Raw genomic sequence first — 16,338 nt, 5'->3', positions numbered from 1 at the left:
ATAAGCGGATTTTCTGAGTCGTCAGACATTGCATCCGGGGGAGTGGGAACTCCATCCGGAAATCTTTGCCCAAGTCACTCAACTGTGGGGCATTCCAGACATGGATCTGATGGCCTCTCGTCAGAACTTCAAAGTTCCTTGCTACGGGTCCAGATCCAGGGATCCCAAGGCGGCTCTAGTGGATGCACTAGTAGCACCTTGGACCTTCAAACTAGCTTATGTATTCCCACCGTTTCCTCTCATCCCCAGGCTGGTAGCCAGGATCAATCAGGAAAGGGCGTCGGTGATCTTGATAGCTCCTGCGTGGCCACGCAGGACTTGGTATGCAGATCTGGTGAATATGTCATCGGCTCCACCATGGAAGCTACCTTTGAGACGAGACCTTCTTGTTCAAGGTCCGTTCGAACATCCGAATCTGGTCTCACTCCAGCTGACTGCTTGGAGATTGAACGCTTGATCTTATCGAAGCGAGGGTTCTCAGATTCTGTTATCGATACTCTTGTTCAGGCCAGAAAGCCTGTAACTAGAAAGATTTACCACAAAATTTGGAAAAAATATATCTGTTGGTGTGAATCTAAAGGATTCCCTTGGGACAAGGTTAAGATTCCTAAGATTCTATCCTTCCTTCAAGAAGGATTGGAAAAAGGATTATCTGCAAGTTCCCTGAAGGGACAGATTTCTGCCTTGTCTGTGTTACTTCACAAAAAGCTGGCAGCTGTGCCAGATGTTCAAGCCTTTGTTCAGGCTCTGGTTAGAATCAAGCCTGTTTACAAACCTTTGACTCCTCCTTGGAGTCTCAACTTAGTTCTTTCAGTTCTTCAGGGGGTTCCGTTTGAACCCTTACATTCCGTTGATATTAAGTTATTATCTTGGAAAGTTTTGTTTTTGGTTGCAATTTCTTCTGCTAGAAGAGTTTCAGAATTATCTGCTCTGCAGTGTTCTCCTCCTTATCTGGTGTTCCATGCAGATAGGGTGGTTTTACGTACTAAACCTGGTTTTCTTCCAAAAGTTGTTTCTAACAAAAACATTAACCAGGAGATTATCGTACCTTCTCTGTGTCCGAAACCAGTTTCGAAGAAGGAACGTTTGTTGCACAATTTGGATGTTGTTCGCGCTCTAAAATTCTATTTAGATGCTACAAAGGATTTTAGACAAACATCTTCCTTGTTTGTTGTTTATTCCGGTAAAAGGAGAGGTCAAAAAGCAACTTCTACCTCTCTCTCTTTTTGGATTAAAAGCATCATCAGATTGGCTTACGAGACTGCCGGACGGCAGCCTCCCGAAAGAATCACAGCTCATTCCACTAGGGCTGTGGCTTCCACATGGGCCTTCAAGAACGAGGCTTCTGTTGATCAGATATGTAGGGCAGCGACTTGGTCTTCACTGCACACTTTTACCAAATTTTACAAGTTTGATACTTTTGCTTCTTCTGAGGCTATTTTTGGGAGAAAGGTTTTGCAAGCCGTGGTGCCTTCCATCTAGGTGACCTGATTTGCTCCCTCCCATCATCCGTGTCCTAAAGCTTTGGTATTGGTTCCCACAAGTAAGGATGACGCCGTGGACCGGACACACCTATGTTGGAGAAAACAGAATTTATGTTTACCTGATAAATTACTTTCTCCAACGGTGTGTCCGGTCCACGGCCCGCCCTGGTTTTTTAATCAGGTCTGATAATTTATTTTCTTTAACTACAGTCACCACGGTATCATATGGTTTCTCCTATGCAAATATTCCTCCTTAACGTCGGTCGAATGACTGGGGTAGGCGGAGCCTAGGAGGGATCATGTGACCAGCTTTGCTGGGCTCTTTGCCATTTCCTGTTGGGGAAGAGAATATCCCACAAGTAAGGATGACGCCGTGGACCGGACACACCGTTGGAGAAAGTAATTTATCAGGTAAACATAAATTCTGTTTTTATATGCTTTCGCACTTTTTTATCACCCCACTTCTTGGCTATTCGTTAAACTGAATTGTGGGTGTGGTGAGGGGTGTATTTATAGGCATTTTGAGGTTTGGGAAACTTTGCCCCTCCTGGTAGGAATGTATATCCCATACGTCACTAGCTCATGGACTCTTGCTAATATGAAAGAAATGAATTTATCAGGTAAGTTCTTACATAAATTATGTTTTCTACCCTGGCTAAGCGTACAATTATACCTATTGAGGACAGTTGTGCTTTCATAGATCCTATGGATAAAAAATTAGAGGGTCTCCTAAAGAAAATATTTATTCATCAGGGTTTTCTTCTGCAACCTATAGCGTGCATTGTTCCTGTAACTACTGCAGCTGCTTTTTGGTTGGAGGCTCTGGAGGAAGCTCTTCAGGTTGAGATGACATTAGATGATATTCTGGATAGAATTAGGGCTCTCAAGCTAGCTAATTCTTTCATTACAGATGCCGCTTTTCAACTGGCTAAATTAGCGGCAAAGAATTCAGGTTTTGCCATTTTAGCGCGTAGAGCGTTATGGCTTAAGTCCTGGTCTGCTGATGTGTCGTCAAAATCTAAGCTTTTAGCCATCCCTTTCAAAGGTAAGACCCTATTCGGGCCAGAACTGAAAGAGATAATTTCAGATATCACTGGAGGAAAAGGCCATGCCCTTCCTCAGGATAAGACAAATAAGATGAGGACCAAACAAAATAATTTTCGTTCCTTTCGAAACTTCAAAGGTGGCCCCTCTACCTCTTCCCCTGCTGTAAAACAAGAGGGCATTTTGCTCAATCCAAGTCGGTCTGGAGACCTAACCAGACTTGGAACAAAGGTAAACAGGCTAAGAAGCCCGCTGCTGCCACCAAGACAGCGTGAAGGGGTAGCCCCCGATCCGGGACCGGATCTAGTAGTGGGCAGACTTTCTCTCTTTGCTCAGGATTGGGCAAGAGATTTTCAGGACTCCTTGGCGTTAGAAATCTTAACCAAGGGGTATCTTCTAGATTTCAAAGATTCTCCTCCAAAGGGGAGATTCCATCATTCTCAATTGTCTGTAAACCAGACAAAAAAAGAGGCATTTTTACGCTGTATAGAAGACCTATAATACCATGGGAGTGATCTGCCCAGTTCCGAAAACAGAACAGGGGCAGGGGTTTTACTCCAATCTGTTTGTGGTTCCCAAGAAAGAGGGATCCTTCAGACCAATTTTAGATCTCAAGATCCTAAACAAATTCCTCAGAGTTCCATCCTTCAAGATGGAGACCATTCGGACTGTTTTACCAATGATCCAGGAGGGTCAATATATGACCACCGTGGACTTAAAGGATGCGTATCTACACATCCCTATCCACAAAGATCATCACCAGATCCTCAGGTTCGCCTTCCTGGACAAGCATTACCAGTTTGTGGCACTTCCCTTCGGGTTGGCCACAGCTCCCAGAATTTTCACAAAAGTACTAGGGTCCCTTTTGGCGGTTCCAAGGCCGCAGGGCATAGCAGTGGCGCCTTATCTGGACGATATCTTAATTCAGGCGTCAACTTACCAACTAGCCAAATCTCACACGGACATCGTGTTGGCTTTTCTAAGATCTCATGGGTGGAAGGTGAACGTAAAAAGGAGTTCACTTATCCCTCTCACAAGAGTTCCATTCCTGGGAAGTCTGATAGATTCGGTGGACATAAAAATTTTCTGACGGAGGTCAGAAAATCAAAGATTTTAACCACCTGCCGAGCTCTTCATTCCATTCCTCAGCCTTCAGTGGCTCAGTGTATGGAGGTAATCGGACTAATTGTAGCGGCAATGGATATAGTTCCGTTTGCTCGCTTGCATCTCAGACCACTGCAACTATGCATGCTCAAACAGTGGAATGGGGATTATGCGGATTTATCTCCTCAGATAAATCTGGATCAAGAGACCAGAGACTCTCTTCTTTGGTGGTTGTCACAGGATCATCTGTCCCAGTGAATGTGTTGCATGGGTCATAGTGACGACGGACGCCAGCCTATTGGGCTGGGGTGCAGTCTGGAATTCCCTGAAAGCTCAGGGTGTGTGGACTCAGGAGGAGGCTCTCCTCCCGATCAATATTCTAGAACTGAGAGCGATATTCAATGCGCTTCAGGCGTGGCCTCAGTTGGCTTCGGCCAGATTCATAAGATTCCAGTCGGACAATATCACGACTGTAGCATATATCAATCATCAGGGGGGAACAAAGAGTTCTCTAGCGATGATAGAGTTTACCAAAATAATTCGGTGGGCAGAGACTCACTCTTGCCATCTATCAGCAATCTATATCCCAGGAGTGGAGAACTGGGAAGTGGATTTTCTAAGTCGTGAGACTTTTCATCCCGGGGAGTGGGAACTCCATCCGGAGGTGTTTGCACAATTGATTTATCAATGGGGCACACCGGAATGGGGTCTGTTGGCGTCTCGTCAGAACGCCAAACTTCCTTGTTACGGGTCCAGATCAAGGGATCCTCAAGCAGTACTGATAGATGCTCTAGCAGTACCCTGGTCATTCAACCTGGCTTATGTGTCTCCACCATTTCCTCTCCTTCCTTGTTTAATTGCCAGAATCAAACAGGAGAGAGCGTCAGTGATTTTGATAGCACCTGCGTGGCCACGCAGGACTTGGTTTGCAGACCTGGTGGAGATGTCATCTCTTCCACCATAGACTCTGCAACTGAGACAGGACCTTATGATTCAAGGTCCGTTGCAGCATCAAAATCTAGTTTCCCTGTGGCTGACTGCCTGGAGATTGAACGCTTAATTTTATCCAAGCAGGGATTCTCTGAGTTGTACATAGATACCTTGATTCAGGCTCGAAAGCCTGTCAGTAGGATAAACTATCATAAGATATGGCGTAAATACCTTTATTGGTGCGAATCCAAAGGCTACTCATGGAGTAAGATCAGGATTCCTAGGATTTTGTCCTTTCTCCAAGAAGGATTGGAGAAGGGGCTATCAGCTAGTTCCCTAAAGGGACATATATCTGCTTTATCAATTTTACTGCATAAGCGTCTGGCAGATGTTCCAGACGTTCAGTCGTTCTGTCAGGCTTTAGTTAGAATCAAGCCTGTGTTTAAACCTGTTGCTCCGCCATGGAGTTTGAATTTAGTTCTTCAAGGGGTTCCATTTGAACCTATGCATTCCATAGATATTAAGCTTCTATCTTGGAAAGTTCTGTTTTTAGTTGCTATCTCTTCGGCTCGAAAGAGTTTCTGAACTATCTGCATTGCAATGCGACTCGCCTTATCTTGTTTTCCATGCTGATAAGGTGATTTTGCGTACCAAACCTGGATTCCTTCCTAAGGTTGTTACTAATAAGAATATTAATCAGGAGAATATTGTTCCTTCTCTGTGTCCTAATCCTTCCTCTAAGGAGCGTCTGTTTCACAACTTGGACGTGGTTCGTGCTTTGAAGTTTTACTTGCAAGCGACTAAAGATTTCCGTCAAACATCTTCTTTGTTTGTTGTCTATTCTGGGAAACGTAGAGGTAAAAAATCTACGGCTACCTCTTTCTTTTTGGCTGAAAAGCATTATCCGTTTTGCTTACAAGACTGCTGGACAGCAGCCTCCTGAAAGAATTACAGCTCACTCTACTAGAGCGGTGGCTTCCACATGGGCTTTTAAAAATGATGCTTCTGTTGAACAGATTTGTAAGGCTGTGACTTGGTCTTCGCTTCATACCTTTTCCAAATTTTCCAAATTTGATACTTTTGCTTCTTCGGAGGCTATTTTTGGGAGAAAAGTTCTTCAAGCAGTGGTGCCTTCTGTTTAGCCATCTGTCTTGTCCCTCCCGTTCATCCGTGTCCTGTAGCTTTGGTATTGTATCCCACAAGTAAAGGATGAATCCGTGGACTCGTCGTACCTTATAGAAGAAAAGTAAATTTATGCTTACCTGATAAATTAATTTCTTCTATGGTACGAGTCCACGGCCCGCCCTGTCATTTTAAGACAGATTATATTTTTTGATTTTAAACTTCAGTCACCTCTGCACCTTTTAGTTTCTCCTTTTTCTTCCTGTACCTTCGGTCAAATGACTGGGGGGTGGAGCTAAGGAAGGAGCTATATAGACCGCTCTGCTGTGGTGCTCTTTGCCACTTCCTGTTAGCAGGAGGATAATATCCCACAAGTAAAGGATGAATCCGTGGACTAGTCGTACCATAGAAGAAATTAATTTATCGGGTAAGCATAAATTTCTTTTTTTTGGTTGGACACTTTAGTTGTCAGATTTTGATTTGTCGAAGCATTGTTCTTTTATTTCGACATGCTAATAATTTCATTTATGATGTTATTTTTTAACACCCCTGTGCTAAATTTCTAATAAAAGCAGTCACAGTAGGAGTGTTGTTACATCAAACACAGTGAGACTCAAACCACCAGAGGTTATGTTAATCCCCTTGGCTCCCAGCAAGTTACTAACTTGATCCGGACCTTAGCCCCTCCCTTTCCATGCGACCTGGTGCCCGCATCTCCTAACACCCTTGTGCTAAATTAGGAAGGAGTGTTGTTAAATCAAACATAGAAGCTAGAACTATTACCCACCTTGCAGCAAATAGATGAAGTCAGGAGTCAGGACTCAGAAGTCTATCGCACTGTCACACTGACACTACACTTCCACAACACGTCTTCTCTGATCTCTTCTCTTTACCGCTCCAAAAATAGAAATGCCTTCTCTAGTGTGTCTGCGTGCAAGGAGCCCAACTAATCGATAGACCAACTAATCGATAATGGAAATCGTTGACAATGAATTTGCATTATCGATTATTATCAATTTAGTCGATTAGTTGTTGCAGCCCTAATAAGGTGCTAAGAGTCCACAAGCCATTACTCGTTGAATTCAACACCTGGCCACTAGGAGGAGGCGAAGACTCACAAAGCTCTAAGAGCATGTAATTCCTCTCACCTATCTGGTATCCCAGTCTTATCTTTGCCTTCACAGGAGTAGGTGAAGAATTGAGGTGCGCCAGTTTTCTTCTCTGGAATGGGTTTCTTAACCCATTAGTTCCCCTTTGAACGCTAAGATTATAAGAAAGTGGTTTTAAGGCTGTATAATTTCTCCTACATTGGTGTGTCCGGTCCACGGCTTCATCCTTACTTGTGGGAATATTCTCTTCCCCTACAGGAAATGGCAAAGGGAGCACACAGCAAAAGCTGTCCATATAGTCCCCCCTCTGGCTCCGCCCCCCAGTCATTCTCTTTGCCTGCTCTGAACAAGTAGCATCTCCACGGGGATGGTAAAGAGTATGTGGTGTTAGTTGTAGTTTTATTTCTTCTATCAAGAGTTTGTTATTTTAAAATAGTGCCGGTTTGTACTATTTACTCTACAACAGAAAGTGATGAAGAGTTCTGTTAAAAGAGGAGTATGATTTTAGCAACAGTAACTAAAATCCATTGCTGTTCCCACGCAGGACTGTTGAAACCAGAGAACTTCAGTTGGGGGGAACAGTTTGCAGACTTTTCTGCTCCAGGTATGACTAGTCCCTTTTCTAACAAGACATAGTAATGCTAGAAGACTGTCATTTTCCCTTATGGGATCGGTAAGCCATTTTCTTAGACTCATAACAGAATGAAGAAAGGCTTATAAATGGGCTCTATACTGGTTGACACTATTGTGGGCTAAATCGATTGATTTATATAATATTTATATGACTTTTGGAGTGTTTTGTGAACTTAGAAACACTTTTGGGAACGTTTTTATTACACCTGGCAGTTGTTTAGACACCTAATCTAGTCAGGAAGGCCCCTTCACTCTGGTATGCAGAGGGAGGAGGCCTCATTTTCGCGCCTCAGTTGCGCAGTTACTTTTGGAAGCAGTGCATGCAGCTTCATGTGAGAGGGTCCTGTGGCCATAAAAACGATTTCAAGAAGGCTTATTTCTGTGGTGAATAACCCCCAAGGAAGGTAAAAGCTGCAGCAAAGGCTGTAGCTGGGACTGTAGTGGGTTTAAACTCGTAAATTGAACAATTAGCTCCGGTTTGCTCATTTAAGGGGTTAGAGACTTGAAATTTGGTGTGCAATACTTTCAAAGCATTAAGACACTAGGGTGCAAATTTTGTAAAGATCGGATATTTCCTTCATAGTTTTTCAAACCTTCAGAAATAAAGTGTACTCTTTTTATTATTTAAAGAGACAGTAACGGTTTTGTTTAAAAACGGTTTGATTGCATTAATAGCCTGCTAAAGTCTGTCTAACATGTCTATACCTTCAGATAGCATATGTTCTGTGTGTATGGAGGCCAAGGTGGTTCCCCCTTTAAATGTATGTTCAAATTGTGCCATGGTGCCCAAGATGATTCTTCAAATGAAGGTTGTGGGGATTGTTCATCATCCTCTCCTTCTGTGTCAACACCAGTTTTGCCCACGCAGGCGACACCTAGTACATCTAGCGCGCCAATGCTTTTTACTATGCAGCAATTAACTGCAGTAATGGATAATTCTGTAGCAAATCTTTTATCCAAACTGCCAACATTTCCCAGAAAGCGTGATTGCTCAGTTTTAAATACCGAGGATGAGCAAGTGGGCGCTGACGGTAATTTATCTGTTATACCCTCACACCAGTCTGAATTGGCAGTGAGGGAGGGTCTGTCTGAGGGAGAAATTTCTGATTCAGGAAAAGTTTCTCAGCAGGCAGAACCTGATATTGTGGCATTTAAATTTAAGTTAGAACATCTCCGCGCCCTGCTTAAGGAGGTGCTAACTACTCTTGATGATTGTGACTCTTTGGTGATTCCAGAGAAATTGTGCAAAATGGACAAATTCCTAGAGGTCCCTGTGCACGCTGATGCCTTTCCGATACCCAAGAGGGTGGCGGACATTGTGACCAAGGAGTGGGAGAAGCCAGGTATACCTTTTGTCCCACCTCCTATATTTAAGAAAATGTTCCCCATTGTCGACCCCAGAAGGGACGCATAGCAAACAGTCCCTAAGGTTGAGGGGGCAGTTTCTACGTTGGCCAAGCGCACAACTATTCCCATTGAGGACAGTTGTGCTTTCAAAGATCCTATGGATAAAAAATTGGAAGGGTTGCTTAAAAAAAAATATTTGTTCAGCAAGGTTTCCTTCTCCAACCAATTTTGTGCATTATTCCTGTCACCACGGCGGCGTCTTTTTGGTTCGAGGAACTAGAAAATTCGCTCCATAAGGAGACTCCGTATGAGAAAGTCATGGACAGAATTCACGCACTAAAGTTGGCTAATTCCTTTATTTTAGATGCCGCTTTTCAATTGGCTAAATTAGCGGCGAAAAATTCAGGTTTTGTAATAGTGGCGCGCAGAGCGCTTTGGCTAAAATCTTGGTCGGCGGATGTGTCGTCCAAGACAAAATTGCTTAATATTCCTTTCAAAGGTAAGACCCTTTTCGGGCCAGAATTGAAGGAGATTATTTCAGACATCACTGGGGGAAAGGACCATGCCCTCCCACAGGATAGGCCTTTCAAGGCTAAGAACAAATCTAATTTTCGTTCCTTTCGCAATTTCAGGAACGGACCGTCTACTAACTCTGCAGCCTCTAGACAAGAGGGTAACGCTTCCCAGCCTAAACCAGCATGGAAACCAATGCAAGGCTGGAACAAGGGTAAACAGGCCAAGAAGCCTGCTACTGCTACCAAGACAGCATGAAGGGGTAGCCCCCGATCCGGGACCGGATCTAGTAGGGGGCAGACTGTCTCTTTGCTCAGGCTTGGGCAAGAGATGTTCCGGATCCCTGGGCACTAGAAATAGTCTCTCAGGGGTATCTTTTAGAGTTCAAGGAACTCCCTCCAAGGGGAAGGTTCCACATGTCTCGCTTATCTTCAGACCAGATAAAGAGACAGGCATTCTTACATTGCGTAGGAGACCTATTAAAGATGGGAGTGATACACTCAGTTCCAGCAGCGGAACAAGGTCTGGGTTTTTACTCAAACCTGTTTGTAGTTCCCAAAAAAGAGGGAACTTTCAGGCCAATTCTGGATTTAAAAATCCTAAACAAATTCCTCAGAGTTCCATCATTCAAAATGGAAACCATTCGGACGATCTTACCAACAATCCAGGAGGGTCAATATATGACTACCGTGGACTTAAAGGATGCGTACCTACATATTCCTATCCACAAAGATCACCATCAGTTCCTAAAGTTTGCCTTTCTGGAAAAACATTACCAGTTCGTGGCTCTTCCATTCAGTTTAGCCACCGCTCCCAGAATTTTCACAAAGGTGCTAGGGTCCCTTCTAGCGGTTCTAAGGCCGAGGGGCATTTCTGTAGCACCTTATCTAGACGACATTCTAATCCTAGCGTCGTCCCTTTCCAAAGCAAAGGCTCATACAGACATTGTTTTAGCTTTTCTCAGGTCTCACGGGTGGAAGGTGAACATAGAAAAAAGTTCCCTGTCCCCGTCCACAAGGGTTCCTTTTCTAGGAACAATTATAGATTCTGTAGAAATGAAGATTTTTCTGACAGAGAGAGAAAGTTAAAGCTTTTAAACGCTTGTCAAGTTCTTCAATCTATTCCTCAGCCTTCCATAGCTCAGTGCATGGAGGTAAAAGGTTTAATGGTTGCAGCAATGGACGTGGTTCCTTTTGCTCGAATTCATCTAAGACCATTACAACTGTGCATGCTCAAACAGTGGAATGGGGATTATGCAGACTTGTCTCCCCAGATTCAAGTAGACCAGTTAACCAGAGACTCACTCCGTTGGTGGTTGACTCAGGATCACCTGTCTCAGGGAATGAGTTTCCGCAGACCAGAGTGGGTCATCGTCACAACCGACGCCAGTCTTTTAGGCTGGGGCGCGGTCTGGGACTCCCTGAAAGCTCAGGGTCGATGGTCTCGGGAAGAGTCTCTTCTCCCGATAAACATTCTGGAACTGAGAGCGATATTCAATGCGCTCCGGGCTTGGCCTCAACTAGCGAAGGCCAGATTAATAAGATTTCAGTCGGACAACATGACAACTGTAGCGTACATCAATCATCAGGTGGGAACAAAGAGTTCCTTGGCTATGAGAGAGGTATCCAAGATCATCAAATGGGCGGAGGATCACTCCTGCCATCTATCTGCAATTCACATCCCAGGAGTAGACAACTGGGAGGCGGATTATTTGAGTCGTCAGACTTTCCATCCGGGGGAGTGGGAACTCCACCCGGAGGTCTTTGCCCAGTTAACTCAACTATGGGGCATTCCAGACATGGATCTGATGGCATCTCGTCAGAACTTCAAGGTTCCTCGCTACGGGTCCAGATCCAGGGATCCCAAGGCGACACTAGTGGATGCATTGGTGGCACCTTGGTCGTTCAACCTAGCTTATGTGTTTCCACCGTTTCCTCTCCTTCCCAGGCTTGTAGCCAGGATCAAACAGGAGAAGGCCTCGCTGATTCTGATAGCTCCTGCGTGGCCACGCAGGACTTGGTATGCAGACCTGGTGAATATGTCATCGGCTCCACCATGGAAGCTACCTTTGAGACAGGATCTTCTAGTACAAGGTCCATTCGAACATCCAAATCTAGTCTCTCTGCAACTGACTGCTTGATTTTATCTAAGCGTGGGTTTTCAGATTCAGTTATAGATACTCTGGTCCAAGCCAGAAAACCTGTGACTTGAAAAATTTACCATAAGATATGGAAAAAATATATCTGTTGGTGCGAATCCAAGGGATTCTCTTGGAGTAAAATTAAAATTCCTAGGATACTCTCCTTTCTCCAAGAGGGTTTGGATAAAGGGTTGTCAGCGAGTTCTCTAAAAGGACAGATATCTGCTCTGTCTGTTTTGTTGCACAAACGTCTGGCAGCAGTGCCAGATGTACAGGCGTTTGTACAGGCCTTAGTCAGAATCAAGCCTGTCTACAGACCCATGACTTCTCCATGGAGTCTAAACTTAGTTCTTTCAGTTCTTCAAGGGGTTCTGTTTGAACCTTTACATTCCATAGATATTAAGTTACTATCTTGGAAAGTTCTGTTTTTGGTTGCTATTTCTTCTGCTAGAAGAGTTTCTGAATTGTCTGCTTTGCAGTGTACTTCACCCTATCTGGTATTCCATACAGATAAGGTTGTTTTGCGTACCAAACCTGGTTTTCTTCCAAAAGTGGTTTCCAACAGGAATATTAACCAGGAAATAGTTGTTCCTTCTCTGTGTCCGAATCCAGTTTCGAAGAAGGAACGTTTGTTACACAATTTAGATGTGGTCCGTGCTTTAAAATTCTATTTAGAAGCAATAAAGGATTTCAGACAGACTTCATCTTTGTTTGTCGTTTATTCTGGTAAGAGGAGAGGGCAGAAAGCTACTGCTACCTCTCTTTCTTTTTGGCTGAAAAGCATCATCCGATTGGCTTATGAGACTGCCGGACGGCAGCCTCCTGAACGAATTACAGCTCACTCTACTCGAGCTGTGGCTTCCACATGGGCCTTCAAGAACGAGGCTTCTGTTGATCAGATCTGTAAGGCAGCGACTTGGTCTTCTCTGCATACTTTTGCCAAATTTTACAAATTCGATACTTATGCTTCTTCGGAGGCTATTTTTGGGAGAAAGGTTTTGCAAGCCGTGGTGCCTTCCGTTTAGGTAACCTGACTTGTTCCCTCCCTTCATCTGTGTCCTAAAGCTTTGGTATTGGTTCCCACAAGTAAGGATGAAGCCGTGGACCGGACACACCAATGTAGGAGAAAACAGAATTTATGCTTACCTGATAAATTTCTTTCTCCTACGGTGTGTCCGGTCCACGGCCCGCCCTGGCTTTTTAGTCAGGTTTCAAATTTTTTATTTCTGTACACTACAGTCACCACGGCACCCTATAGTTTCTCCTTTTTCTCCTAACCGTCGGTCGAATGACTGGGGGGGCGGAGCCAGAGGGGGGACTATATGGACAGCTTTTGCTGTGTGCTCCCTTTGCCATTTCCTGTAGGGGAAGAGAATATTCCCACAAGTAAGGATGAAGCCGTGGACACGACACACCGTAGGAGAAAGAAATTTATCAGGTAAGCATAAATTCTGTTTTTATGCTCCTGTGGGATCAAAATCCTCTGCTGTTTTATACAGTACTGGATAGGCTCTCTACTGAAGGTATAAATGCTGCAGTTGGGTAAGCACAGTAGAATGGGTTACTGTCAGGTAAGTATCTACACTCACATAGCTCACTGACAATTAGTATGTACATTTTCTTTAATGTTTATAATAGCCATAATACTCTTTGTCACAGGTTAGCAAGCACACACACATATATATTAACATAAATTAACGTAAACAATCTTAACTTACCAAACAAACTTAAATTAACTCGCATACCTATGAAGTTTGTATTGGTCAACAGCATACAGTAATATTTCTACTGATTTGTTTTTCTCTGACTCAGAGAGTATTGTTTACTTTGAGTATTAAGGAATCTAGTCCTCTTGATAACAAGAATAGCAAATGTTTGAATTTTGGTTTTTAAAGCTTTTGAGGTAACTTCTTGAAGTTTTTCTTTGCTATTTATCATTTGTTTAGCAAGGATTCTAAACTTAGTGCTTCTTTTTACCTTTCTTTTAGGTTTAAAAAGCTATATCCTTTTCCTATGGCTATTTTTTCTCTTGCTGATTGTTATTCTTTCCTATGGAAGATATTTCTTCTTTTAGGGATCCTTTAGATAGGAAGTTTGTTTCCTATCTTAAGTGAAGCATATTTTCATATTGGCCATATTTTTTATCCTGTCATTTCTATGGCTGATGTTGCTGCTGTTTCAACTTTTTGGTTGGACAGTTTGGTTGTCAGATTTTGATTTGTCTAAGCATTGTTCTTTTATTTCAACATGCTAATAATTTCATTTATGATGTTATATTTTATGTAATTTTATCTGATATTAAACCATTGTTTTTAGCCATTTTTACTAGATGAGTATCTCTGATATAGTATTTATATTTAGATTACTATCTTATTATTTTAGGATAGTAATCTTTAAAGGTTTTTCTATTGGATTTTATTATTTCCTCTATTTCTGGGGGAAAGGGAGTCTTTTCTGTCCCAAGTTTAGAAATCTAAGGGTAATTTTTTAAATGTCTAATCATTTTTCTTTCTAATGACACTGTGAGTCCATGGATCATCTCTAATTACTATTGGGAATATCACTCTTGGCCATCAGGAGGAGGCAAAGAGCACCACAGCAAAGCTGTTAAGTATCATCTCCCTTCCCTCCAACCTTAGTCATTCTCTTTGCCTACATTAAAAGCAAGGAGGTGGTAACGTTTAGGTGTCTGAAAGAAGATTCTTCAATCAAGATTTTATTATTTTGAAGCAGAGCTAGATTGTCCTGCTTCCTCCTGGGGTTTAGCCGTAGCCCATGTCAGTCTTGTGGGGTATAATCCTCACTGTGCTTCCCAAATAGCTGTTGCTGCCCTATCCTGAAAGCCTGATTAGGATTATTCAGTCTTTCCTAATTTTCCCACGGGTCCATGTGAGGGAGGTGACCTCTCATACCATGTGAGCTGCCTTGCTGCCGGGCAGATTGATCTTCAGGTAAGTGCCTAGTTTTCTTTTCTTTTGAAGAATATGGCACTTTTGCAGTTAAAGGGACACTGAACCCAAATTTTTTATTTCGTAATTCAGATAGAGCATGAAATTTTAAGCAACTTTCTAATTTACTCCTATTATCAAATTTTCTGCATTATCTTGGTATCTTTATTTGAAGTACAATAATGTAAGTTTAGATGCCGACCCATTTTTAGTTAACAAAATGGGTTGTTCGTGCTGATTGGTGGATAAATTCATCCATCAATAAAAAAGTGCTGTCCAGAGTACTGAACCAATAAAAAAGCTTAGATGCCTTCTTTTTCAAATACAGATAGAATGAGAATGAAGAAAAATTGATAATAGGAGTAATTTAGAAAGTTGCTTAAAATTGCATGCTCTATCTGAATCACAAAATAAAAAAATTTGGGTTCAGTGTTTCTATAAGCCTGTTTTTAGGACACTAATAATCCTATTTGGGGTTAATAGGATTTTAGTAGGCAGTGTGTGCAAGCACTGGGGACGGATGATCTTTTGGAGAGAGGCTCAGATTTAGTTTTTTGTTCCGGTTTAATGCCGGACTTTGTGGGACAGAGTCTGTGGAATCAGTGAGTAAGTTTATTGTGTGCAACGGCTCTGGAGGCTCAGATTTGGTGAATGTTCCAGTTTCATTCTGGACTTTGTGGGACAGAGACAGTATGTTTTTTCATTGTGTGTAGTGGCTCTGGCTTTGATAACAATGGTGACCGGCTTCTTTGCTAGTTAGGAACACCCACAAATAAGAAGGGTTTCTGAGGCGGCAATTTAGTGTTGTGCACCTTTCCAAAGCACTTCCGGTTAGTTCGGGTCCAGAGATTGTTGCTACGTCTCTGCTTAAAGAAGGTGTTATTTCCTAGCCGTTTTTGAACAGCTAGAGCTTGAGTCCGGATCGTAATTAGTTATTTCGGTTCACAGGAGGACAGGTAGGCATCTCTGCAAGGAGTACTGAGGTGAGGAGGCTGTCTGAGGTTTATAGTAAATTGCTGTTTTTTTGCAGTAGTTGAAGAATAAAGAAAAATTATTTTAAAATTTAAAGTGACAGTAACGTTTTTTGGTGTAATAATTTTTCAAACCTAAATAAAGCTGTTGAGTTTCTTTTGTTTACACATTGAGTAAAGATGGATGAAGAGGCCCTGCAAAACCTTACATGTGGCTTGTGTTTTGACTCTAATGTGGAACCCCCAATCCCCTTTTGTTCCTCATGTATTGAAAGAACATTACATTACAGGGATAGACTTTTTGAATCTGAGCCGTCATTAGCTAAGGCAGATGCTGTTCAGTTGTCCCCTGTTCAAGATAATGTTGCAGCTTTCTTCTCAAGTGTCCCAAACTTTATCATCTACACATGCAGTGCCCTGCGCTTCCTCTCACACTCCAGTTGGAGTTACGTTGCAAGACATCTGATACCCACATATCTTCTGCGTTAACTGATTCGCTGTCTGCTTTTCCCATGCGCAGGGAAAGCAGAAGAGGAAATCTAAGGAATCAGTGAGTAAGGTTTCTGACGCAGTTGTGGCTATTCCGATTGTTCCTTCCCAGAAGTCTGAGGTGGACGATACTTCAGTAGCATCTGAGGGTGAAGACTCAGACAGTGTAATTCCTTCTGCTGATGCTGAAGTTGTATCCTTGAGGTTTAAGCTAGAACACCTCCTGTTGTTACTTAAGGAGGTTTTGGCCACCTTGGACGACTCTGACATGACTGTCGTAGTCAATCCTATGAAGTGTCTAATAAGTTAAACAAATACTTTGATATTCCTTCCTTGGTGGAGGTTTTTCCGGTTCCAGACTGGGCTACAGAGATTATTGCTCGGGAATGGGAGAGACTGGGTATCCCTTTTTCTCCATCCCCAATTTTTAAGATGATGTTTCCAATAGCTGACTCTATCAAGGAGTCTTGACCGTCCCCAAGGTGGAAGGGGCAATTTCCACTT

General features: G+C 42.8%; 1 protein-coding gene across 1 annotated transcript in view; it reads left to right on the top strand.

Annotated features, from left to right (window-relative positions):
- PHIP (pleckstrin homology domain interacting protein) overlaps positions 1 to 16,338 on the top strand; it is a gene marked incomplete in the record, with an annotated part of 1,163,892 nt that overhangs the window by 479,676 nt on the left and 667,878 nt on the right.

Source organism: Bombina bombina, chromosome 4, assembly GCF_027579735.1.
Source record: "Bombina bombina isolate aBomBom1 chromosome 4, aBomBom1.pri, whole genome shotgun sequence".
NCBI lineage: Eukaryota > Metazoa > Chordata > Amphibia > Anura > Bombinatoridae > Bombina > Bombina bombina.
Note: the sequence above shows the minus strand (reverse complement) of the source record. Positions and strands in the feature narration are given on the sequence as shown.